At 33.7% G+C, this 25,752-nt stretch overlaps 3 non-coding genes across 3 annotated transcripts; 1 reads left to right on the forward strand and 2 right to left on the reverse strand.

The window, feature by feature from the left end:
* Positions 1–929: 929 nt before the first annotated feature.
* TRNAT-UGU (transfer RNA threonine (anticodon UGU)) lies at positions 930–1,002 on the reverse strand. Its single transcript has one exon. It is a non-coding gene; the product is annotated as a tRNA-Thr (tRNA).
* Positions 1,003–1,831: 829 nt separating this feature from the next.
* TRNAT-UGU (transfer RNA threonine (anticodon UGU)) lies at positions 1,832–1,904 on the reverse strand. Its single transcript has one exon. It is a non-coding gene; the product is annotated as a tRNA-Thr (tRNA).
* A 4,397-nt stretch (positions 1,905–6,301) lies between these two features.
* On the forward strand, positions 6,302–6,374 carry TRNAT-UGU (transfer RNA threonine (anticodon UGU)). Its single transcript has one exon. It is a non-coding gene; the product is annotated as a tRNA-Thr (tRNA).
* Positions 6,375–25,752: the final 19,378 nt, after the last annotated feature.

The following is a 25,752-nucleotide window of genomic DNA, read 5'->3' on the forward strand; positions in this document are numbered from 1 at the left end:
AAATATCAAATATAATCTTAAACAATATCTTTGACGAGAATTTAAAACTGGAAACGAAATATTTATATTATTCATTGTTAAAAATTGAAATAAGCAATTTGAAATTTTGCAAGTAAATTTTAATTTACTTAACAATTTAAATGTAAAATTTGTTTTAAAAATTTAGTGTAATATTCTTTCAATAGATGGCGCTCCCGGCAAAAACTATTCATAATTTCTTTTAAAATAGTGTTTTCAAAAGCAAAATAAATAAATTGGATATATGTTTTTAAGATTTGGGTTTTGTGATATAAAAGTATATTTTTTAATGTTTTTTTATTAAAAATTTCGACGATAAATGTTTTTAAAGATCGAAAGTTCTAAATCGCGGTGTTAAAGTTTTGTAATATCAAAGTATATATACCATCTTAGCGAACGCCCCATTGAGGGTTCTATCCAGTTCAACCGTCGGGGTCACATGCAGAATCTCTATGATTCCTTTACCCTGTGGAAAGTCCCCGGAGATAGGGCGGAAAGCGTCGTACTTTGATTAGTACAGGCCGGATTGGTGTCATAGGGGAGGCTTAACCTGTGTGACGTCGGTCCGTAGCGTTGCTCAGAGCAAAGAGAATGTTGATGTGGTTCTTAGGAATCTATAACTAAATGGGGCTTACTCGGTATGGAACTTCTTTTTTGTAAATTTTGTGGCAAAAGTTGTTATTTAATATATATAAAATAATATATCAATAATTACTCGAATTAATTTTATTACAAAAAAATATAATAAATTCTTTTGTGGCTGTATTTAAAAAAATGTTTATTTTTAAAAATATTAAAAAGTTTCGTACAAAAGAATTTATATATTACCACATATATTTTACTACGATTCTTTAAGCATTTTATACAAAAAAATTACAAAAAGTGTCGGCTGTAATTGCCACATAATTCCTTGCCCCCAGAGAGATTTGAACTCTCGACCCCTGGTTTACAAGACCAGTGCTCTAACCCCTGAGCTATGGAGGCTACATCTGCAATATTGAAATTATATAACTAATTACGTTGCTTACTATGGTATTCATTTGGAGATAAGGTTTACTTGCCGCCGTACTTATGTTAAATTATACAATACTTGACTAATAAGTCATATCATTCTAATATTAAAATAATTTACGTTGCATTGCTCTGAAAAATTATTCTACCTAAAACATTATCTCCCAAGGATATAATATACAATCTATTTGATAAGTTAAATAATATTAGTTTTACAACAATCATAACGCCGTCTTGACAAAGGTAAAGTCAAAGCATATGTTATAAAGATTTTGGCATTTTGTTAATTATAACTTGCTGGCTAATACAAGTCTCACACAAAAAAAATGACTGTTTAATAATACTATCAAAAAGCAAATATTGTCTATGACGTACTTTAGTACCAAAAATTTTTTTACGGCCTCTTAGATTTAAGCGCGGTGAAATAGGAAGAGGGCAGGGGGGTGTATTGGCTGCCCTGTTCTGTCACGCCGTCGTCAACATTGCGGCTCAAGTTTTTTTCCTCGGCCCCCACCTCATGGCTTATTCGTACAGTTTTGGTTTCTGTATTTATCTTACCTTAGCGGGCTGGTTTCCGCAAACAAGCCTCATGTACACCATATTTTGCGTCGGGGTAGGCTTTATGAAAGTCAATTCCTCAAGCTATTGTAGCAGCAGTTATTACAAGCCTCGGTTCACGATTGTAGATGTATTTCTATAGTTCATAAATAAGATGCTTTACTTTATACTATATACCGTTTATAGATTTGTTAAATAATTGAAACACTAAAAATTTTTGAGCGAATTAATGATTTATCTGTAATGCTCCCAGAGAGATTTGAACCCTCGGCCCCTGGTTTACAAGACCAGTGCTCTAACCCCTGAGCTATGGAGGCTGCATAATACTACATACATACTGTTATCTATAACTCTATTCTATTTGCAAGTGTTACTTTGACTTTACTAGACGCTATTCATTGCTAACTAGGTGTTCTGATAGACTTCATACTATAAAAAATTGTTTGTTGCAATAGAACAAACAATCAGATTTATCATAATATTGATTTAATGTTTTAATAATAAATAACAATTACTTTCGAACTTCTGCTTCACTTTTTTTACAAAAAGTAGTTGACGAAATATTATTCTAACATTCTTTTATTAAACAGGAAAAAAGTTTAAGTTTTGTTAATTTTCTCGCATAGTTTCCATTTTACTGTACATAAGAACATTACTAGTACATAGCAAAAGTTAACAAAATATTAGCCTTATTACTAGAGTCACTTGCATTGGCAATAATTTAGGCGATCCATTTTTATATCATTAACTTTATGATTTCAGCTATAAGACATCTACTGCTGAACATTGGACTCTTACATAGATTTCCAATAGTACCTTAACATGGTCGTCTGTACACCTTACAGGAGGACTTCCTTAGTTGCATTAGCCGATGCCTGGTCCTTTCAGAACCTTTGAGGCCTTAAGGAAAAATAGGGTAAGAAACACGTATTTTGTATAAACAATATAACATCGCTGTCTCCTTCACCGTTTCTCAGCACTTGTAAGGAAACTAGTATATTACGCTTAATCATCATTATTATGCTTTCAGCGGCAAGACGTACGCTGTTGGACATAAGCCTTCACATATATGTTCTATAGGACCAGTATGAGAGAAGCATCCAGCGTTTCCCAAGAATTTAACAAGATCGTCTGTCTATCCACCTTGTGGGCGGGCTTTCTACGCTATTTGCCCATCTGTAGTCCTCCCAGAACTTAAAGGCCCCAGCGGCCATTGTCCTGTACGGTATTTGACCTCCCTGCTGCCACTTCAACTTGCCAAAAGGTTATGTCGGTTATTTTAGAATATTTAAATCTTGTGGGCAAAACACACCAATTCTTAGACCTTTAAATTTATTTCTATTTATACTTAGTTTATGAGACGTAGAAAACACTTGTAGGATAAAAATGAGTAGATATGATGTCATATATGAAGAAATCTCAAGCATCCCTATAGCTTTAAATTATTAAAATAAAGTGGACAATGAATATTTAATTTACCTTTTCTCACAACGATGTAAAACAATAAACAACATATTTTTTTAATAATATTAGCATTATAAACATTATTGTTGACTATTTCAACATAACCAATGCTTGTTCTATGAAATTATTAAACGTGAATTTTAGCTAATGCCTTTTTGAGGTTTAGGCCTTTTATGTAATGCGGCGTTTTTTTTTACCGTTTTGAGAGTAAAATGTACTAAGCATCTTTTCTTTTAGTAATAGACTTACACTGCTGTCCTAATGCCAGTTGTAGATTCCTAGAGTTTGAGGCGGCTGAGCGCTGAAGGCGTCTAGCTTAAGACAGCTTTTTGGTAGCAAAGCTCGATGGCTCCTGGGTGAGCCTCGGCCTAGACCCCTACACGCTACTATTATGTCAAATTGGGATGCTGTCGAGCTCTTAGATGGCTCCATCAAACGCCCCATGGTGTTACTAGGTTCAAGGGACTTGTCGAAAGTACTCATTTAGCATTCAGACACAAGGGCGCCCAAGCGGGTCGAACCTTGACTTAGACGTTTGCTATCGCCTGGTTTGTTATCCTTAATAACCAAGTACCTAATTTTTTTTTAATATCGCAGCTTTTCAATGCTCTAATAATTACATGTAGCTAGTTTACAAAGTTTGCTTACCAGATGGCACCAATAAGTTCCGAATTTTGTCGCAAAAAGTAGTGCGCTAGCTTGACTGTTTTTCTGTATAATATAATTACGTGGTCAAGATATATCATTCTAAATCCTCGTACATAAAAAGATAAGCGGCGAGCGTAAAGCGTAATATGTTAAAAAATCTGTGACATATCGATTCGTATAGATAGGGAATCACTGATGAAACAAACAGCATTTTACGTTACGCAACTTCAAAATGTCTAACATTTATTCTTCCTTGTAACGTTTACTTGATAGTTCTTGTCGTGGTATGAAAATTTGTTCACACGTGTAAACCATTGTACAGACGCTGGAGGAGAGGTTAATGATTTCTTTCAAAAGATTTGGAAGAAACCTGGAAGGTTTTTAAGTAATTACTTTAACCTATCTGATATATATCATATATAAAGTAATGAACGTACTTTATAAGCGTTCTAGTCCAGGATATACTCTTTCAAATCATCATTCGATTAACGCTACAGTTTTATAGCGATAAATAGAGTACAACGCAATCTTGGAAACGATGCGTTTACGCAACCACCAAGCCAAGATGTGCAGCGGTTGTTGAACAAAACAGGCACGTAATGTTGACTAACAAGATGCGTAGGCCACATGCAAATGTCGGCTACCGGTGACAGCATCTAGCTTATGTTATTGCGCGCAAAACGAAAATAAACTTACTGCGTCACGTAGATGTACACATAAACGATAACAATCTTTTGTGAATGGGCGACAATAAATATTATTTACATATTCATCTTAACACCGTAGGAAAGAATTCGAATTGGTGAAGCTAACCCTAGTTTACTTAAACGCACAATATCATCAAAACTTTATATCTATATTAAAATAAACATTTTCGACAATGTTTAATATTAAAAATAAATAAACGATTACCAAAACTTCTTCCTTCTTCCTTGTTTCTCGAAAACTGAACTATATAATTTTAAACACTGATAATATTGAATTCTAAGTTTATTCAATGGTACAAAGCGAAGTATCAAGCGATAAGATCATAAACACTTTTTTACGTATTTCTTAGTATGATAAAGTGACCAATCCATCATAGTCTTAAACGCACTGTAAAAGAATCATTTTGATTTGGGCATTACAACATACAAAATTAAACTTTATAGCATATTGAGTTCCTTATTAATTAAGACTATATTATTCTGGTGACTTTATACAAATAGTCATGCATGTATGTCTTGAAAGTAAAAAACATAACATTTTTCAATTTATGTACTTGCAGTAAGTTCCTTAGCTTAGCCGTCTGGGTTAGTAATTTTCATTGGACAAAGTGAATTAATTTTATAGTTTTATTACTCGAAACAATGTTATTAAACAAGATCGATCATGTTACGATAAAGTCTTGCGAGATCAAGTAACGTCGCACACGAATCACGAACGCAGATGTCGGTCACCGGACACGGACCAAATGTGGTAGCCCGGGATCCGATGTGGGGCGATGTCAGCGCGCCCGGCTGTTTTGCATGCCTGCGCCCAAAATGGCAAGCGGACGGACACGTACTCCCGCTAAAGCTATATAGGGTGCTCGTAGTTTATTATAAAATATTTCGAGAAAGTTCTGTAAGTGCATTTACTCTATACTGTATTCGTCGGATCAAGTTGATACCAGATGCACAACTCGTAAGATTGTTTAGTAATAACAAGCTAAAGCTTCGTTTACTGTTAATTGCACTGGTCGGAAGTAATCTCTTGCTCGTTTTTTTATTGTTCATACTATTTGGCGTATTTTTGATTGTTGTTTAATAAGTTAATAAGTATTTATCGAACTATAGGAAGTAGAATACTAATCAAAAAACACCGAGACAATGAAGGAAATACAATACAAAAAGTACATTAAATATTACCTGCACATATAAATACGTCTTTAAACATCTTTACGACAGTTGAAGCCACCTGATCTCAGCTGTCAATTCACTGGTTGTCATAAGTGCCTATATATTTATGTGTGTACCGAATAAAATATGAATGGAAATCATCAAATTCCTTTTTTTAAATAATATTTGTAGAGTGTAGAGACAAGTGTTGCGTCAACCTGATGCTAAAGGGTATTAAAGCACGATTTTATTTTCAAGACTATTCATTATATGTATATATTTAAGAGAGTTACGGGTTTTGTCTCATAGTTATATACTTCTCATGTTTCTTACGTAATCTTACACGCGGCATCGTTTTTGTGTTACCTTACTTGGGACAAAAGCTAGCCTCTAGTCATCCAATAATACCACTTATTACGGACGTATTGTTCTCATGGGGACTAAAACAGATGGCTAGAGCGTTAAAGTTTAAGATCGGAGATCACCCACTGGCAAGTGCAGTGTAGAGCTTCCACCTCCTAGGTCAGACGACCTTGCTAATGTCGTTGCAACATGCTCTATGAAATATATGGGAGAGGCCAATGGCCTGCGGTGGTCATTCAACCGCTGAAATGATAATAATGATGAGCGTTCATGTTATTTCGTATAATTTGCTTTTAAGTTTAATTTTAATTGTTATAAATTTACAATTACTTCCAACGCAAACGATATAGTTGAACTAATTTATTTGCTTAAGTAGTGTAGCCTCCATAGCTCAGGGGTTAGAGCACTGGTCTTGTAAACCAGGGGTCGAGAGTTCAAATCTCTCTGGAGGCATTCAGATTACGACTTAATTTTTATATACTACATCTACATATATTAACTACATCGACATTATAAATACTTGTTTAAATACGTTCAACACTTATCAAAACGGACTTTATTATAATGACAAATTCTAGAGGTTCATGTTTAAATATTAATATTACAGTAAATAATATAAAGATTTTTAGATCTATATTCTGGAGTTGTTATGATAGTCTGAGTATTAGAAATAATATCGGAAATCTAAATTTATTTCGTGTATGATGTATCGTATTAATTCATAAGATAGCTTTGATTTATCAATAAGGTTAATGACTTTTCCGTCAATCAGCGGGCCTAAACGTTTATATGTATTATACAAAAGTAATAATAAAATGACAACCGTTAACGTCGTAACATGTAAATGACAAACGGTAGCAATAACATTACAAGCGTGATCGTAAAATTAGTGATTATAGAGTAATTATTTTAAATGAAATTCAATTAAGAGCAATTGCCTCTCTTCTATCGGCATCAAAGCTAACCATGATTTTGTTTTTTTTCACTTAAGTACTGTTTTATTTATTTGTTATTTAATTGTAACCTCTAGTGATAAAGACACAATATATATATTTTTAAAATCTTTAATGCTTATATAAAAAGTATGATAGCTATTTTATATTTAGCGACCTTTTGGAAAATTCTCTGAATGTTCATGATACTCCGTCTTTTGGGGGAGAATAGGTTAGTGTGGTATGGGGGGTTCCTATCCACTAAAACTTTCTCAGTGATCGTCCTTTGCATTGTTATGAGAGACTTCGATAACTAAAGTGGACTTTTTATATTTCGAGAAACATATCAATAAAGTAAGTTAAGCCAAATATACTTCAATAAACCAGACGTACAACTATATACAAAAAAAAAATTAAAAGCAAACAATTATAAAGTAAGGCGTCCTATTAATCTTAAATATATATATGAAAAGCAATAACATATTCTAAAAAGCAAAACTATTTAGACAAGACCTCCTATGTGCCTCATGTCACTATAAAGGGAATGAATAATGAAGTTCTACAAAACTTCATCGTATTAAGCACAAAATATTGGCTACCTCACTGTCGCTCAATGAGGCACGGAGAAGGTTATGCTCAGGATTTTTTTACAATGTCGAATCAGGAATAAAGAGATCTGTAGATGAACTAAAGTAACCGACGCAGCTCGGCGGATTGGTAAGTTGAAGATGCACGGGGCAGATCACATAGCGCACGGAAGAAATGGTCGCTGGGGCCTTAAAGTTCTGGGATGAAGACCACAGATCGGTAAAAGCGTAGGACATCCATCCACAAGGTAGACACACGAACTCGTAAAAGTCGTTGAAATACACTGGATGCGAGCCGCTTTTAACCGGTCTTATGGTTAATCTTTTGGAGAGGCCTATGTCTGGCAGTGGACATTCTACGGCTGAAATTGTGATGATAATAATGGACATATAGAAGTGATAAAGATATGAAAAGCGAAAGAACCGTAATGTACTCGTATTACCCAATTTTGTAAGCATTTTTCGCTGGCAGAATTGAATGTTAGCTTTAAAAAGAGATCGACGCGTTCTTGTATAGATAATCTTGTGATCTGATGAACTGTGCGCAGAACTGCGTTAAATTAATCACAACTATCCATCTTGGCATTCAGCGGACCGATCTGGTACGAAATTGGCGGTCATTATAGTCACCAGTTATGGTGCCAGGCGCCCGCTTACCGCCGCCGGCACCGTACCGCAAACCGATAATTTACTGTAACGTACCGGTAATGTTCTTGTTACTTTTTTACATTTATTTTAAGTTCGCTCGGGCCTTAATTGGTACAGCATGTGGGCGTCTGGTACGTCACGCGCAGCCCGCATGCGGATAACGGTGCCTGATTTCTTTTTTATTAATTTACCTAGTCGTTTCGCAGCTCCTTTTTTCACACATCGCTATTTGCATTTAATTATGGTGGCGAATAATACAAGTTTTTAACTTAATTCATTATTTACTGGTTATAGATTTTAATAAAAGTTCCAATATATATTTTATGCTTTCGCGTGGCTTATTAAAATACGGTTTTTACTGCGTAACACATAGTTGTAGACCTGGCATTTTTTGTAACAACTATTAATGTTTTATAAAACTGTTGATTACTATCACAAACTTTTCTATTATTCTTCACGATATTTATTTATTACCAGAAATCGATAAAATATTAAATTTTGTCATTAATTATATGTTCTTATTGTTTCTTTTAAAGATTAGAGTTTTAGTTTTTTAAGGACAAAATTTTATTAGTTTCACTTGCTCCAACTTTCTCTGCATACTATTATACAGCTTTTTCCCAATCTCTAATTGGCATAAGCAATACGCGTCGACGAAATATATTTTATACAAATATATATAATTGGTAAACGAGCATGATTTTGACACATCATTATAATTTCAACCGTAGAACGTCCAATGCTAGACAACGACCATAACAAGTTCGTCTATGCATCTTGTGGGTGGACATTCTACACTGCGCTTGCAGGTTCGTGATCACTCCAGAACCTTAAAACCAAAGCGGCTATGTGTTCTGCACGCTATGTTTTCTGCCTTTTGCCACTTTAACCTGTCAACCCGTTGAGAAAGGCAGGTTACTTTCGTTCGTCTACTGACCTTTTCATTCCGGCTCCGATCTCTTATAGATAGAAATGTAGCATGAAAGACAGATAATACCGGACCGAAAGAGAAAGTAAAATATGAAAGAAGTGAGAGAAAATAAAAAATCATGTAAAAAATTAAATTGCAAATAAAGTCCCTGTCCCACCATAAATAGGGGTACGAGAGGCCCCCAATAGCGGGGGTCATAAAAAAAATCTCTTATAGAAATCCTGAGCACAGCCTTCTCCATGGCTCGATGAGCGACTGTGAGTTTGTTAACATTTTGACACAATGTTTCAGCTATTACGCTATTTCAGCTATTAGAAATATGGTAAATTTAAAATAAACAGCGCCAATAATAATATAAAGTGACTAAAGTAAAAGCCTATTTCGATTATTATAATTAATGGTGACCGTAACATATAGACGTATCTTTAAACAATTATAATACAGGTTTAAATATGATTGCTACATAGTAAATATGTGTACAAATGTATTATAACATTTTTTCTGCTAATTAACGCTGAAGAAAATCTAAGCAAACTAGAAGAAAAATCAATAAATTAGGTATTATTCTCCAAAAGGCACCCGGTTAATTTTGTGGATCCATTTTAGCAGCGAGACCAAACAAAAGCCATTTGTTAATTTTATTTTTCCCAAGATTATATACATTTAGCTATTGTTAAATTTCTATCTCGTGTGCGATTACATACAAACTTCTATTACTAAATGCGGAGTCCAATTTGTTGACTATCGGGTAGTTGACATAAATTTCAAAGATTTATTTGACAGTTTATATAATAGATGGTATGATACATTGAATTCGGAATTATCAAAGATTTATGAACGGTCACATGACAGTTATCGTTATACATTTAATTGATATTAAGTTAACCGCCTTTATTTAGCTGAAATGTTGGTCAAAATATTATCTAATCTTTAGATGTAATTAATTATATTATAAAAAATAACGGTGTATGAAAGCCACATTACAAAAATTTTTTGGATGTGAGATTTTGTGCGCTAACTGAACATTACCAGAAAAGCTCAAATTAATTGTAAAAACTGTAATCGTATCAAGCAGAGTTCTGTTCATATAATGACATCCACAAACTATCTTTATAGGTTTATGATGGGATATCATGATATATAATGGCAATGGCAGCAGCTTACAGTGTTAAGATACTGAAGTGGAGGTATAACTAGGCAACCGAAAAAGTCAAGGAAGACCTCGCGCGCTCTTGATTTTGAATCCTTAGCTCGAGGTCCATGGAGTCCATGGAGCGTATGCTTTTGCGGACTAAAAGCTAGTCAGGTTCTTAATCAAGCTTTGCTAACTTAGAAGAAATTTCGCCCTACTTTCTCGAGCCCGTGGAATCTGCAAAAGCGACTTAGGTGTCAGTGCCTGTTCAAAAAGAATTTCTGACATCTTTAATACGGTATAGTAGATAGTAAATACAATGTTATTCTAAAAAAATTATTATCGCTGTAAAAATTCTTTATAATATAGAAGATTTTTTATGCATTATTATATCTTGCATCCTAAAGTCTATAAGAACTTCTTATTTTAATCATTTATTTTGTATCGGCAGAACATATTTTAAAGTATTTTTTAGTAATTGTTTTGACAAATGATCTATTTAGTAAGCAGTTCATTCTAATTATAGTCGTTGTAGAATTACAGGAAGAACGATGTCCATTTAATGAGGAAGTAATTAGTGACCTTTTGTTAGCAGTCGGTAGTTAGACTCGGACAAACGACTTTAGCTTGTTTTAGAATAGCCTTTTAAACATAAATTAAATGAAGTGTTTTTTTCAAACATGGTTAATGTTTTTCTCGTAAAAATTATTCTTACTTTTAATAATTTATCACAGTTACACAGTACTTTACGTAAGTTAATAAATTTAATTTAAAGCTCTTTCTTTCACAGGAGATTAATTATACGCGCAAACTGTTGAATAGGATTTATAGTTCATTTGCTGCTGATTAACGTGTGGTACATTTTCTCCAAAAATCAATAGTTTCAAAAATAATGAACAACTTAATGATAATATAGTAAGAGAAAGCCTTTCAAAATAAAGATTACTACACATTTAAATGAATTATTGTTTACTATTTCTCCCTGTAGACTTTGTAGCATCGGAATTTTTAGCCAGACGTATACCAATAAAAAAATTAATGAATGTAACATGCTACAAATTGATCACTTTATACCAGGCTTTTGCGCCGATAAATGAACTATACATTCACTCCTTTAAAGCTTTTACACCTATATCTAATCATTTTATATTTGAGGAGTACAAATCATTATATATTTAAAATCCAATTTTATGGTAAATAAGAAGTGACTTTTAAGAGGTAAAAACTCCAAAGATAACTTACTTTCTGTAATCATCTAAAAGATATTCTAATTTTAATAATAATTGTAAGAATAATAAGTTGTTTTTTTTTGACAATGCCTAAATGGAATCAAATTGTACATGTATTTCGTCTGATTCATAGGCGCGTAGGTCGGAAAGTCCATTTATTAAAGCGTATTTGGCCCAACGATATCCACATAACGTAGTGTCCCACGCTAATCTTCCAGTCATAAAACATAGTACACATTATTTGCTCCGGTTGCACGTTGGTCCGGTATATCAGGCTCGATAACTGACGGCTTCGATAGCCTGTTCTGACTTGCAATTAATTTAACTCGACTTTGACCGTACCTCATTTTGCTACTGGGCTATCTTTTGACGGGGCAGATAATAAAAGCTTAGCATTGTACAAAGTAGTGTTGATTGGGATCAACAGTTTTTTTTCTTTTTCTCGAGTCGCCACTGTTCGAGAGAAGTCGATATAACCAGTATTACGTTGTTCAATAAATGTCATATAGTGTTTAAGAATTTTCATTCGCACTAATTTGTATAAAAGAGATATTCTAGATGGAACGGACTTATAATGGTATTTCTTTTACCTTAAGGTTTCGAGGCTTAGAATTTGATATGAATATTTTGTTTACAAGAGAGATCAGAACGCATTTTAAAAAATTTCACCCGTAAGAGGGCTGAGGGAGCGTATAATTAGGCGCTACATAATAAAATGTAATATTTCTCTCCATATTTTACGTCACGCGGAGCGGTCAGAGGACACCTAACATTTGAATGTAATATTATCATCGTTGTACGTCTCGTATATAATTGTATTTAGAATACGTTTTTGTGTGTGACCTACACATTCACGCTTTAAAAGCTCATACACATATAACCAACCATCTTGTATAATTTTTAAATATTGGACAGCGTCAAGTCAACTAATATATATATATATGATTATATAAAGACATATATATATGTACATATATATGAAGGTAAATAAGATATGCGTGTTGTATATGCAAAGTATAGACAACTGATCTCAGCATTGTACGCATCAAAGCATAACGTAAGTCAGCACTGTCATCCGGCCTTCCGTCTGTTCAGCGGAGCGCAGGCAGCGTCGCGACGTGTGGAGGGCCGGGTTCGATTACCGGCTGACGCCGTATCCGATGTCCGCCTCGCGATCGTCTCGAGTGTATCAAAGAGCGGCGCGTTGCGTGATTACACATTATAATTACTTTTGCGTTGATGACTCCTACTCGTAACTCTATTTAGACGCAAAAAGCTTGTTGTATCAAGTCACTGCGCATAGACAAAATTTCGAAATGCATTCATTGTTTTAAAGTGTAAATCAATTCGGACACCCTTGAGTTGGAATGTTTAACGCGTATTCAGTGACAGACCAAGCCAGGGATCAACTCCTAGGAAAGCCCGACCAGCGTTCTTAGAGCTCAGCACACCAATCCAATAATATTGCATGTCATGTAACGGTTTGAGCTGAGGTTTTCCAGCGATCCCTTGACTTGAATTACGTTACCAAGTTTATGCTACGAGCTTATCGCTCTCTGCGGCAACAGTATATATAAACTTAGACCAGAAAAAATCTCCGTAGTCATAAAATTTAAATGAAGGATGATGTCTGCTAATGTTAAAGACATTGAATAAAGATCTCGATCCTGTTAAAGCCTAATAGATTAACTGTTTGGTAATATTCTATACCACATAATTTATAAAAATGACCATAACTGCTGTTAATAGAATAGGTTACATTTGATGATATGTACTTTATTATAAAAAATGTAGTTCTTTGAATATTGTTTCCGTCAGATTTAGGATTTATTTATTATATATACCAGCTGTTTATCTGAGAGCATGATTCATAGTTGTCATATTGTTACTGTTAATAGCATCAAGTTGCAATGGCGCCACGAGTATGCGGATAAATGTCAATAAATTATTAATTGTAAATGAACGGCATACACTTGGAAGGTAATATCATAAAACTAGTTGTAAAGCAAGATTCATTTGAAAATTATTACTGTTTATAAACGTATTTTTTATAAAAGCTTTAAATACCCTTCTCCTCCTGGCATCGTTTTCCTTGTTGTTGAGGATCATGATACCCTGAACACGAAGTGATTTTCCTTCTCATTATACTGCTCCAATTATTCCAATCTTTGGCAATTTAAATTACTTTGGTAATAAAACCACGACACTTTTATTGGCTACAGATCGCTTTTTTATACTTCATCCGATTTTAAGGGCTTCTTATATATAACTTTTCTACTTATAATATCTTCTCAAGATATCTCTAGGCGTTAATTATTTATATGACATGAAGATGATAATATCACATATATTATCATCTTCATGTCATATAAATAATAATAAAAATATTAAGTTGAAATGTAACATAATCGATTCACATAGCGTACGCACCCGCTATGTGAACTATAAAATCATATTTATTCAGAAACGGTTAAACAATTTTTAAGAGGAAATTGACCTAATCAAGAAAACAATAGGAGATTAAACCATACAATTGATGATTTTGATTTTCACACGTTATATAGAAATTGGAATAGATTACACGCACCGCCAGTATTTCCGCGCACACGCTACCACCCTCGTCGACAATTGACACCGTCGTGGGACTGATTTTATGGTAATTTGTATAAATTAAACAGGGTAACTTTGATTCATTATCAATAATAGTGAGCGTTGTTTATTTATTGTGCCATTACTTCATTAATAAAATTTGTGGGAGAGTTTTTGTTGGCATTTACTGCTTCAGGAAAAGGCAGTAAATGCCAATGCATTTGAGTGGTGGAGTGCTGATGGTGTTTAAAGTAGACGTCTACACAGTAGCTAAGGTTTCACTTTGAGGTGTGACTGGATGAAAGAGCTCAACCTTACAAAACCAAATACTAGGCAATTTTCATTTTTTATTTAGTGACAATAAAAATACTTGAAACATACATACAGATGAGCTTAACCTCATTTGCAAGGAAGGTGAGGAGGCTGCCCGACTTGCCATTGCGGCTGCCGATCTGGTTATTTACACCGAAGGCAGCCGCATTGAGAATAAGGTGGGTGCGGCGTTCTGCGTTATGCAAAACGCCACAGAACTTTACAGTAAGAAGCTTACCAGGCAGAGTTGCTGGCTTTAGCGTAAGCAACAGGGCACGCGGCTAGCGGGTCGGCGCGGTCATGCGCGATACTGAGCGACTCGCGGTCCGCCCTCCAGAAAGTCGCAAGATCGGACATCCTCCATCCCTTAGCGGTAAGAGTAAAATAGAATGTTGTGAAAGCAAGAGAGAATGTTATGAAAACAGATGGCTGCTGGGGTGTTAGGTTTCTAGAGTTAAGATTTCGGACTGGCAAGCGCAGCATAGGACTTCCACCCGCAAACTGAATAGGCGACTTTGTTAAGATCCACGGAAAACGCTTAATGCAGGCTGCATTCAACAGGAGGAGGTCTGAGTGGACGTGCTACGACTGAAAGGATGCTTATGGTTCAATAATTTAACTAGCGTTTTATAACAAGCTGACACTACATTGCTTTAACAAAAAAGTATGCGTAGCTGTGATAATCGTTCAACGTTTAGGATAACAGTGTCTTTAGCGTAGAAATTTCCGTTTTTTTTTTTAAATAATACGCAATTTGTACATATGTTACGCCAATCTTTTTGGCAGATATAGATAGGATTACTGTAGACACACATGTAGTACGATAACAAAAATTAATTAAGTTACAAACCACAGCGATGTGTGTAGAATTCAAACTTATTGGCGTAGTTGATCTTGCATATAAAGTTGTTATAGTCTCAATTCTATTTCTAGCCACCTATTTCTAGACCGTGTTTACGATTATATTTTGTATCATTTTTTCACAACTGTACCAGTTGGATTTAAACCAGAATGGAGTCGGAGTCTTTTTTCCAACGCAACGTAGCTCCGTGCCTGTTGCATTAACGGCACTTACACGCTCGTTGCAGTGCCTGAACTGGTTTGCAATTGTCGTTCGGTGGAGGCGTGAGAAGGGCAACTGGTAGGATATTCTCATGAGGTGCGTGACGTCATCACACACCTGCAACGAAGCTGACAAAAGGATAACGTCGCTAAGTGGTTGTCCACTGCGGTTTACAAGTCCGGACAAGTTCCGATCTCAAGGTTTCTTCACGTTTCGCTTCATTTGAGAGGAAAAGAAACAAACAAACTATATGGCCGTTAACTTGCAGCGTTGAAAATGAGGCTCATCCGAACACAAACACATTTATATTTAATATTGTATATCAAAGCAGCGTCGTGTTTATTTTGTAAGCGTTCAATGTGCATTTTTTATGTTAATCAATAAAATAAAGTTTGTTCTCTCTTTATCCAATGTTCGCATGCGTCCTTTAATAAGTAACTGTACGTATATGTAGTGCTATATGCTATGTATATGTAAGGCTAAATGCTATTATGGAGTTAAATAATATACTTATGTCAGGTATAAGAGTAAATGGTGTTGTTAATAATAATAAGTGGGTTTGACTATGTCAGTAACGAACAGCTTTACGCAGTGTACTGTTTACTTGAAAAACTGTAAATGATTAAGTTACCGCTATTTGAGTCATCGTAAATAAGGGTTCGTCTGTGAAAAATACTAAAACAAATTTTATTCTTTTTAGTTAAAAAATATTTTTCTTGTTATAGATACGTATGGCAATTACGAAAAGAGGATGACTGATTATGGTATTTGTTTAAATTGTTTCCTTGTCATTGCAACAAGGTTTAGATGAAACGTTTTATATGCAATGCAAAATATTTAAGTAGATTAACAATACTTGTTTACTATGTCATAAATCTAAAAAAAAATATATAATTAGAGTTTTCGATAAATATGGTTCAGTGTCGGCTTTTTGGTTTTCAATAATTTTAACTGTGATAATGAATAATTTGTTATTTAAAGAGGTTTATAAAGTATCTCTCAATTAATTACAATAGAAAACTAAAGCAAATATCGAATTGAAAAGTGCATTTTTAAGATCAATTTTAATTCAATAACTTAGTACAAAACAGAAATTGAATGTATGTCAAAAGTTAATATTTCTAATAGTTCACTGTAATTTATTTAATGCATTAAATCTGAATTCTGGAGTTAAAAAAACACACTGCATAAAACGATAGAGCCAAATTGTTATGACTGTGATACTACAACATACAATTTGTGTAAAATGTTTCATTATAAAAAATTATGATAATTAATTCTCTTTATAATAATGTTGCAAGTTAATGCTTGTCAATACAATCGGGAACTTACCATAAAATCTTCTAAAGGTATATCGGGTAATTATACACAACTTCGCAAAACACAACCTTAACCGGTAAGTCGTTCCCATAACCGTGCCATTACGTTAGTTACCTGAAATATCTTAAAAACTCATTTTCGGACCACACACGGCTAATTGCATGAAATTAAGGAATCTCTCCGATACTCTCAGTCTTCGGATCCCGCCCCTCGTAACGTATAACGCGGACACACAAACCAGGCAATGTTTACGGTACATGTTAACGGATCCGCGAGAAGAAAATATTATATTGAGCTCGTATATATACGTGAATCTTATATAATTGCAAAAATGTCGTACCACGGTTTTTATGCAGTGTTTTTACTGGACCGACCAATGTGCCAGTAATGGGCAATAAACCGGTAAATGATATTGTAAGCCTAATTATGTTATTGGTTATTTCGATTAAACAAGATTATTTCAGATTTTTTGTCCTTAATTTTAACATCAATAATTTTAAATAAAAAGATATATATTCGTTCCATTACTTATATACTTTACAAAACAGAATATAAATTCAGTATTAATTCAAAATTGTACGTTAAATTATCTTATATAATTATAACTGATTACTTGAAAACACATCGACGTCCAATGTCGTTTCAGCCGACAGACACGCACTGCAAGGCTTGGGCCTCTCACGAAGATATGGGGGTATATACCATAATCGCCACTCTTGGCAGGTGGGTTCGTGATCGCAGTGTAATATCATGGAATTCAGAGGACGCTGCTGTCCATTCTCTGGAATTTTGTTTGTGATCGTTAGCAATCCTATATAATGAATGCACAAAATGCAAATTATATTCCTATATATTTCTATTGTATCGTGGAAGTCGAACTCGTGACGTACAATCGCAAGTCTTAATGTTCATATTTTATATCAGTAGTCATATCAGTACCTTATGACAATTAGTATACACTGCGATACAATTTTCGACCGGTGTAGCATTTAAAAAAAAATGAAAAAGATTGAGCAAAGATTGCGGATGTTAGCGCAGTGCCGCTGACACCAGAGTGGTTGTTGACCAGTGCGCGGCGTGGGAACCTCGGGCAGGTGTAGCCGTGTCCGACTTCGATTCCGCGCGACATTCACGAAATCATGTACATTGTCGCGAGGTATTTTAACGATATCGCATCGACCATTATTAATGAGACTACCTTAAAATTAACAGTACGTACATAATTGAGTCGCTTTCATTTATCGTCGTTTTTATTTTAATTTTAATTCATAAAATTACGTCCTGTTCGATTTTATTTTTAATTAGGTTTACGGGATGTCAGATTATTTGGGTAACTTAATTAATCATCAGATAATAAAGTGCTATCAAAACCGTTGTAGCGCACCTTAAGAAAGTGCGGCAACATGAGGTCCGAGAAAAAGATAGTCTGTTAGAACAGTGCTGTCAGTATCCCCCATCTCGCCACGTTCATGTCTACTATGCGGTACAGCAGTTTCGGTACTACTATAAAACAATCAAAACTTTACTATAGGTGACACTGGAATTGGAAAGCTAAACCTCGAAATGCAGCTCCAGCGAAAAGGTTTCAGGATTTTGAGCTCCTCGCTGTCATCATTTGAGCCGTAAGGCGCCCTTTGACGGACATATACCTTCACCAAAGTATTCCAATGGAACCAGTTGGAAACATTCTGCATCCAGTGTTGTGTTAGAATTTATACATATTTGTAAATTTACTTTAATACTCAGATTTAATACTATAAGCCAGCCAGGTTGCTCAATTTATTTGTGCATACACCAAATTCAATACTGTCGTTTTTAAGTGCTTCAGTTAGTTTGGAAGCGAAAGAAATACCGTTTTATGTATTTTTTGATATTTGTAGCATATAAGAAGGTATATAGTATAGTCATATAGTCACTCACAGAACAATATAAAATTGTAAATATGTTAAAAGCTTCGCTACGAGATCAAAACAGAAATGAGGAAACCCCTCAGAAGAACCAGTCATCGACGTAGCTCGAAGAATTGCTCATCTGAAGTGATAGTGGACCGGGCATATTGACGGACAGTCACTGGAGCCGAAAGGTTTTAGAGTGTCTAACACAAGCTGGAAGATGCGACGACGTAGTCAAGGTAGCCGGAAGTCGCTGGATGCGACGCAGCGCAATACGATGACATATCCGCAATTTTATTAAGTAATAATCGTAAGCCGAAATCAATTTGTAAATAAAAATAATTTAATATTGACTTTAAAATGGTTGAGTTTATTGAACATTACAAACATCCTGGCAGAGTCACTAAATGTATTGCAAATGAATAAAAAAGACATTTATTGTGTAACATACGTGTGGGAACAGCGGACAGGTGCGCGGGCCGCCTTAGGAAATCACAACCAGCTTCTGTGCGCTAATCTTGTGCTCATTTACTGTATGATTTATTTATGACTGCGTAGTCATTTTTATCGAATAATTTACCTCGTAGATATTTACTTATACTTATCTATGACATAATTTAATATCTTTTTAATTGTTTTTAGATGACTGATTATGACATTTTAGTCAAATAGTTTCCACTACACTTGGAAGATGACATATTTAGATGGCACTATATTTTGGTCCACTTAGCACTTACCCCATTTTCGTTGAGAAACGTTTAATAAGTCTTTATTTATTTATTACAACTTTGGTAATTCATAGTTTAAATAATATATAACAATTTTAAACAGATTGGTGCCTTTCTCATGCCGTTTAAAGAGAATTAGAGAAGTCACTGGTACTTCTAATTTAATTTTGCATATAATTACTTTTTTTAGATTGATATAATGATTTTTTTCTTATATTTTAAGTTTTGAATCGAGTTTGAAATCGAATTGAAAATTGTAGAGGATTGGATTAAATTACTTAAGATTTTATAATGTCCTAATAAGAGAAAAGAGTTTTTTCTATGAAATATATCATTTTTAATATCTGGTGGGTTTGATTTTTTATGACCTTGAAAAGATCTAAAGAATGTGGAAAAAAGTTGTGAAACGTGTTTTATCTAAGAGTAAATAGTAATAGTAAAATACCCGTATTTTATTAAGATAAAGTTAGATGCTTTAAAAAAAGTACATAGGCCGGTTAAAGTTCTTTCTGCATTGATCGTGATTCGATGGCTCACGAGCCGTTAAAACACGCCAACAATTCATAATATTTCCATCTCCCAATGGTTTGCTTATGTTCAATGTGAGAAAAATTTCACATTCCCATAATTATCGCTTAACAGTTACAAAAGAGAAGAAATCGTGAGAACTAATGGCAGGTGCACACGGACGGAGAGAACACCTAGATAATAACCGTCTTTATTTGTTCTTATTACTTCTAGCTGATGCGAGTCGGTGTTACACGTTACAATTATTTAATACCACTTTAATATGGTTTCCTTTGTTATTATAAAGTGTGAGAGCAAATCAAAATTAGATAAAAAATGATATGGCTCTTATTTCCTTTTTTAAAAACAAACGTATTATATAAAAAACTCCTATTATACGATATAATGAGTCTCAAAATGATTTCCAATTTGCAGTACATAGATATATTTTTTGTCCAAAATTTAGACTGTTTGTTCCGTATATTTTATTCGAATAATCACCAACATTTAATCTGATGCCTCGCAATTTTTTATCGTTTGCACTATTCTTTTGATATATCTATTTTAATATCATTTTTGTTTTGTTATGATAAGAATATTACAGTGAATAGTTTAACGAAATAAATAAACATAAATAAGAAACCAATAGGGATGAGTAATTAAAATCTTACTTAAAGAATTACGTACATATGAATGCTAATTTTGATTGTAATTAATTTTATGAGTAATTACTGGACAGAATGAGTATAAAAAAATTATACTATATTTGCCTATTCATTGTAAATAAATTAAAACATAACTTTAACATATTTCGTAAATAGAATTAATTTCTATTTTGATGCTTTAATATTATCATAATATTAATTAATTGGTCATCAAAGTTAATAAGGAAAATATACCACCAGTTCACTAAATTAAAACGTAAATATTTTGGTTTTGCGAATTAGTTAAATTATTATTAAGTTCTCATTTACTGCCGGCAAGCTTTATATATCAAATACCTAGACGTCAGAGCAATAGGATATCCATAACGCCGCTTTGATATCTATATCTGTAGTGAGTCACCGTGGGAAGCAGCGCAGGTGACGGCGCCTGCGCAGGCCTTATACGTCAAATGCATATCAAATAGCAATGCACCTTATAATTTAGACATAAAGTATATTTTAAATCTTTTTTCATATTGACTCAATATTGCCAATCCACGAGTTTTCAAAGCGCTTTTATTTCATTTTTTAAAATTCGCTTATTTCTTATTTCATATGGTACAAGTAAAGTAGTTTTATTATTATATTTATTTATTTTTAAAAATTCCTAAGATCACTTAAATATTCGTTAGTCTGTTTGACATCAATTTTTATTTTTACTGTTATTACGTAGTGTTGACGCTCGCAGATGCTAACTCAAAGTGATCACTGACGATCAATGTTGTGTTATTGTTTGCATCATATAACACTAGTGTTCGATTGTGAGTGATCATCTACAGCCACAATCATAAGTTTTTTTATTAATATTATTGCATGTGACTAATTCATTAAGTTTATATTGCGTCTGTGATTAATAAACCGGGGTATATAACATGGGGTATATACATAATCATCTTAGATAGAAGGGCTCTTAGAGTTTCTTCCGTCACATCTCGTTTCTGCGCTATTGCTATCCGAGGTGGTAGCGATGTGCCAGAGTTTAGTTTACTTCTCGGCTGCCCTTTTGTCGAAACACTAAATGCGTACTTAGCTACTCCTACCGACGTCACCTACTGGAGGCCCTTGCGTTAAGTTACTTCCTAGAGCGCCCCCAAAGCACTCGATAGTCTCATTGCAAGTGATGTAAAGGCTGGAGATAAGGTTTCCAAGAGCACCCAAATTAGATTATGGAAAAGAGATTTAGGCTAAGCCTGCAAGTCAGGTGTCAGGCATTGTCTCCTCAAGATTCAGCATCTCCTAAGGCTTAAAATTCTTAAAGGTTGGTAGATACCAAACTAAACAGAATGATTCGCAATCAGCATAGGTTACAGGGTGCATGATCTCTAAGAGAAAACTTGTGATTAGGAGAGTAAACATTATTAATTTGGTAATTTTAGTAACTAACATAAATAGCAATAATAATAAACTGCTATTTTTTATTAAGAGGTCTAGTTTGATAAAAACAAAAAGAAACTTAACTATCTATATATTTCACATAAATAAAAAGGTAGGATTAATAAGACAATGAAAAGTAAAAATTCATGAAATTTTTAAACGTATTTTTAGCGTAGTCATTTTGAATAGTTAGTGACCTGACGTCAATCGTTTGTCGATTACGTTGGTGCACTAACATAATAGCCGGTTGATGTAAACTAACCTTATTGTAAATGCTCGAGGTAATGTTTATCGACACGTTACGTGTTGTATTTACTATTACAATTGCAAATATTGGTAGCGGAATGCATTTTGAGTTATGTCGCATTATAAATATAACAAACGCATTATAAATCAGACGATATAAAATTATATTAGTCCTTCTTATTGAGATATAAAATAATTTTGCCTAATTTTCTGAAAAAAACGTACTTATTTTCGTTTAATGGAAACTGTAGTATGAATGATATTATTTGTATACTAGATTTTTACAGGTAATGGCGGCACAGGCGATCGCCTTACGATCGTACCGTAAAGAAGCATCATACGTCGGATGCTGTTGTACAAATAAAAAATGTCGGAGTAACGTTTTTTCTTAAGATCGTGTTGAAACGAAGGGTCACACCGTATTGAGTGGATGGTCAGTCCGGCGCAATCCAAGTAACAGTCATCATATACAGAAACTATCACGCATTACAGGAATCTTCAATCTCATGTATATTTTCATTAATAGTATTTTAATATATGCGAGTTATCGTAACGTGTTCGTAAATTTATTTCGAAAAATGGAAGGGAAGGTCCTCAAATTGATTTTAAAGAGCCTTCGGGCTAAAATACGTGAAAGAAGTTTATTCCAAGCCTTTTCGTGCTTTCAGTGCGTAGAATCTGTAAGTGTCAATAAGTCTATAGTGTAAATCCGGGTCAAAAAAAATAATTATCAATTCAGGGAAACATTAGCGCTAAAATAAGCGAGGGAATAAACTCTTGAGCTGATTGTACCATTAATAAGGAAAATGTTTTTCGTGGATCTACTGCAAGTATGCAGTAGTCCGTTCTTGTCGACTAGGACGGCATGTGATCTGGCTGCAAATTTATATACTTTGAAAGTGATCAAATTCTCGTGTCATCTATATGTGTAAAGCCTATGCTATTTCTTTTTAAAAGAAAAAAAAAATAACGAACGGTGAAATTGATAAATGGAAAAAGTTTAAAAATTTATCCGTCCTATCAGTTTATAAATATCAAAATAAGAACAGCATTGCAACGGCTACATCTGCTGCTATATACACGGATTACTATATTACAATGCTCCTGTTAGAGAGTGCTGCAGTTAGTGTCATTATTCAGTATTTACTATAATAGCCCTTACAATTTTATAAACCTTGGCGATGACGGTAAAAAAGATATTGGCGGGCCGTATCACACACCACAAGGTAAAAGCTCTGTATAAACCTACGGTATAAAATATTTCAAAGTCCTTAGTTAAGGGACCACTTTATTTATGGTCGACGTATATAAGAACGGCCAGTCAGATTTATCACTTTTAGATACAAAATGATTTCATGATGTAAACATTTCTGAGACAATTAAGTATACGACGTGAATGGAATCCAAAACACTTACTGATGCGTTATAGTAATATATTGATATTGACGAGAATATGTAATTATTATTTTAATATTTCTGAATATTTTTAAATATATAGAAAAAAAAACTTAATCAATTTTATTTGGGCACATCACAGTTTGAGAACGATAGAACCGATTTCATTCTATTTTTTTATTAATTTCCTTCTATAATACTTTATTAGGGGTTATTATGGAATAAATAATTAAGAAAATTGTACAGAAGCTTGAAAATTTTTATATAATAATTATTGCCACATTACGCAGTTCGCTATGAACTTCATGCGCTTGTCAGTTTGCTTTGACTTTGGCGCATTTGGTAGTTAACGCTCTGCAAATTTATATTGTCGTTTAACAGCTGCATCGGTCAGTATTTTTCGATCATACAATTTGTTTATTTATTTCATATTTGATCAGTAAATAAAGTAAGTACACTACTAGTACAGAAAAAGAAAAGAATTCTTTCAATATACCATAATGGTATTTTAATTTGAGCCCAGAGGCTTATATCCCGGATGGATGCTTCCACACACATTAAAGGACTTGTTAAATATCGCTGGTGTTTTTGGACCTTAAAATTATATTTCCGAAAGTAAAATATTCCTTCGTCGTTTGTGAGTAGTGGTGATAAAACATAATTTACTCAAACTTGCATCTGCTGACAATCGAACCTGCATCTTGCAGCTGTAAGTACCAGTCAACAACTATACTGTACTACTGTTTTTTGCAATAATTATCGGAAAATTGAACGTTTGTCCATCGTTACAAATGATCGATACAAATGCCAAATAGTAACTCGACTTAATACAGTCACTTGTCATCTTAAACTTAAATAGGAAATATAACCTGTTAGTGAGTCGTTAAAGTGGCTCCTTTAATAGAGTTGTCAATGCCTTGTCTTAAAACTTGTATCGCCGCAAGACTTCCTTACGGAGATAATTGGAGCCCAACTTACGGGAGCATAAACAAATGTCAGATTGATACACAAAATTGCAGTTGTAGCCATAAATATTTATTATCTTTCTGTATAAATTAAAAAGAAAAAACTTGTTTTCTACTTTAAAAAATTATAATATATACTTTTTTTTACAATTTTAATGAAAATAGTATTCCTTTATGAATAAGGTTAGTTGTAAAATAACGCAATATTCATAAATATAAAAAATGCTGTTGTTGCATGTTAAATGTTTTTTTTTTGTAGCAAATGTTTTTGGTTAATACGATTAAAAAATATATGACCAAATGCGTTTTTTCTTTTTTTTTATCAGTCTTGCACAATACTATTACTTACTCATCTATACAAGGCAGGTACAAACTTGGTGTTTTTATGTACGTCTTAGAGTCATCGAAAATTTTTGTTTTTGTGTTAATTCGTTGTGATATATAACATATATTATGATATACCGTATAAGTATTGAAAATATACCTTGATTCCATTTCTGAGTCGACTGTCGCCTTTCTTAACGAAATCGGAGATAAGTACCAGGAATATTAGTTAGGATACTGGTTATTCTTAAAGAAGGCGTTTTGTTTATTATTTTCTATTTAAAGTAATTAAGTTATTACTTCGGACAGTTTAATGAATTCCATATTTTTATTTATAATTATTTATGTGTAATAGCGAATACGTGATTAATTATGTTTGACAATGAATATAACGTAAAACGTTAATATATAGCAGTAGTAGCCCGGCGGTAGAGGGCTGAGACATGCGATCCTAGGACGCTGATTCGATTCCCTTTATTAATATACTTAAATAATTAACACTTTTTGCATTAATTATATAAGATTACCATGTTTACAACACCGCGATCGCCGACTGTGTAGATTTATCTTTGGGCAAGCCGTACGCCTTGCAATCGACGTCTATGGGCTTAAACGACAACGACGACTGCTTTGTAAACATAACGGCGAATGCTTATTGAATATGAAATCCAGAAATTTGCCTTTCAATATATAGAAGTAAAGATATATATATATATATATATATATATAATTTTCGAAATAACTTTTAACACCACCACCACCATTTTTAATTTCAATCTATACAAGGTCATAGATCTGTTAAATTGATTGAAAGTTATTCAATAAACATTGACCACACGCAACGCATGTACTAGGGCTGCATTTGACTTTTGTTTCCTGAACTATTAATACTCACTCGAGCAGATTTCCACGGTCCGGCGCGGTGTGAGTTCGCTTAATTTCCACAGTTACAC

Source organism: Battus philenor, unplaced genomic scaffold (genome assembly GCF_028537555.1).
Source record: "Battus philenor isolate CCGP_79_NKW_IND1 unplaced genomic scaffold, ilBatPhil1.0.hap1 SCAF_16, whole genome shotgun sequence".
In the NCBI taxonomy this organism is placed as follows: domain Eukaryota; kingdom Metazoa; phylum Arthropoda; class Insecta; order Lepidoptera; family Papilionidae; genus Battus; species Battus philenor.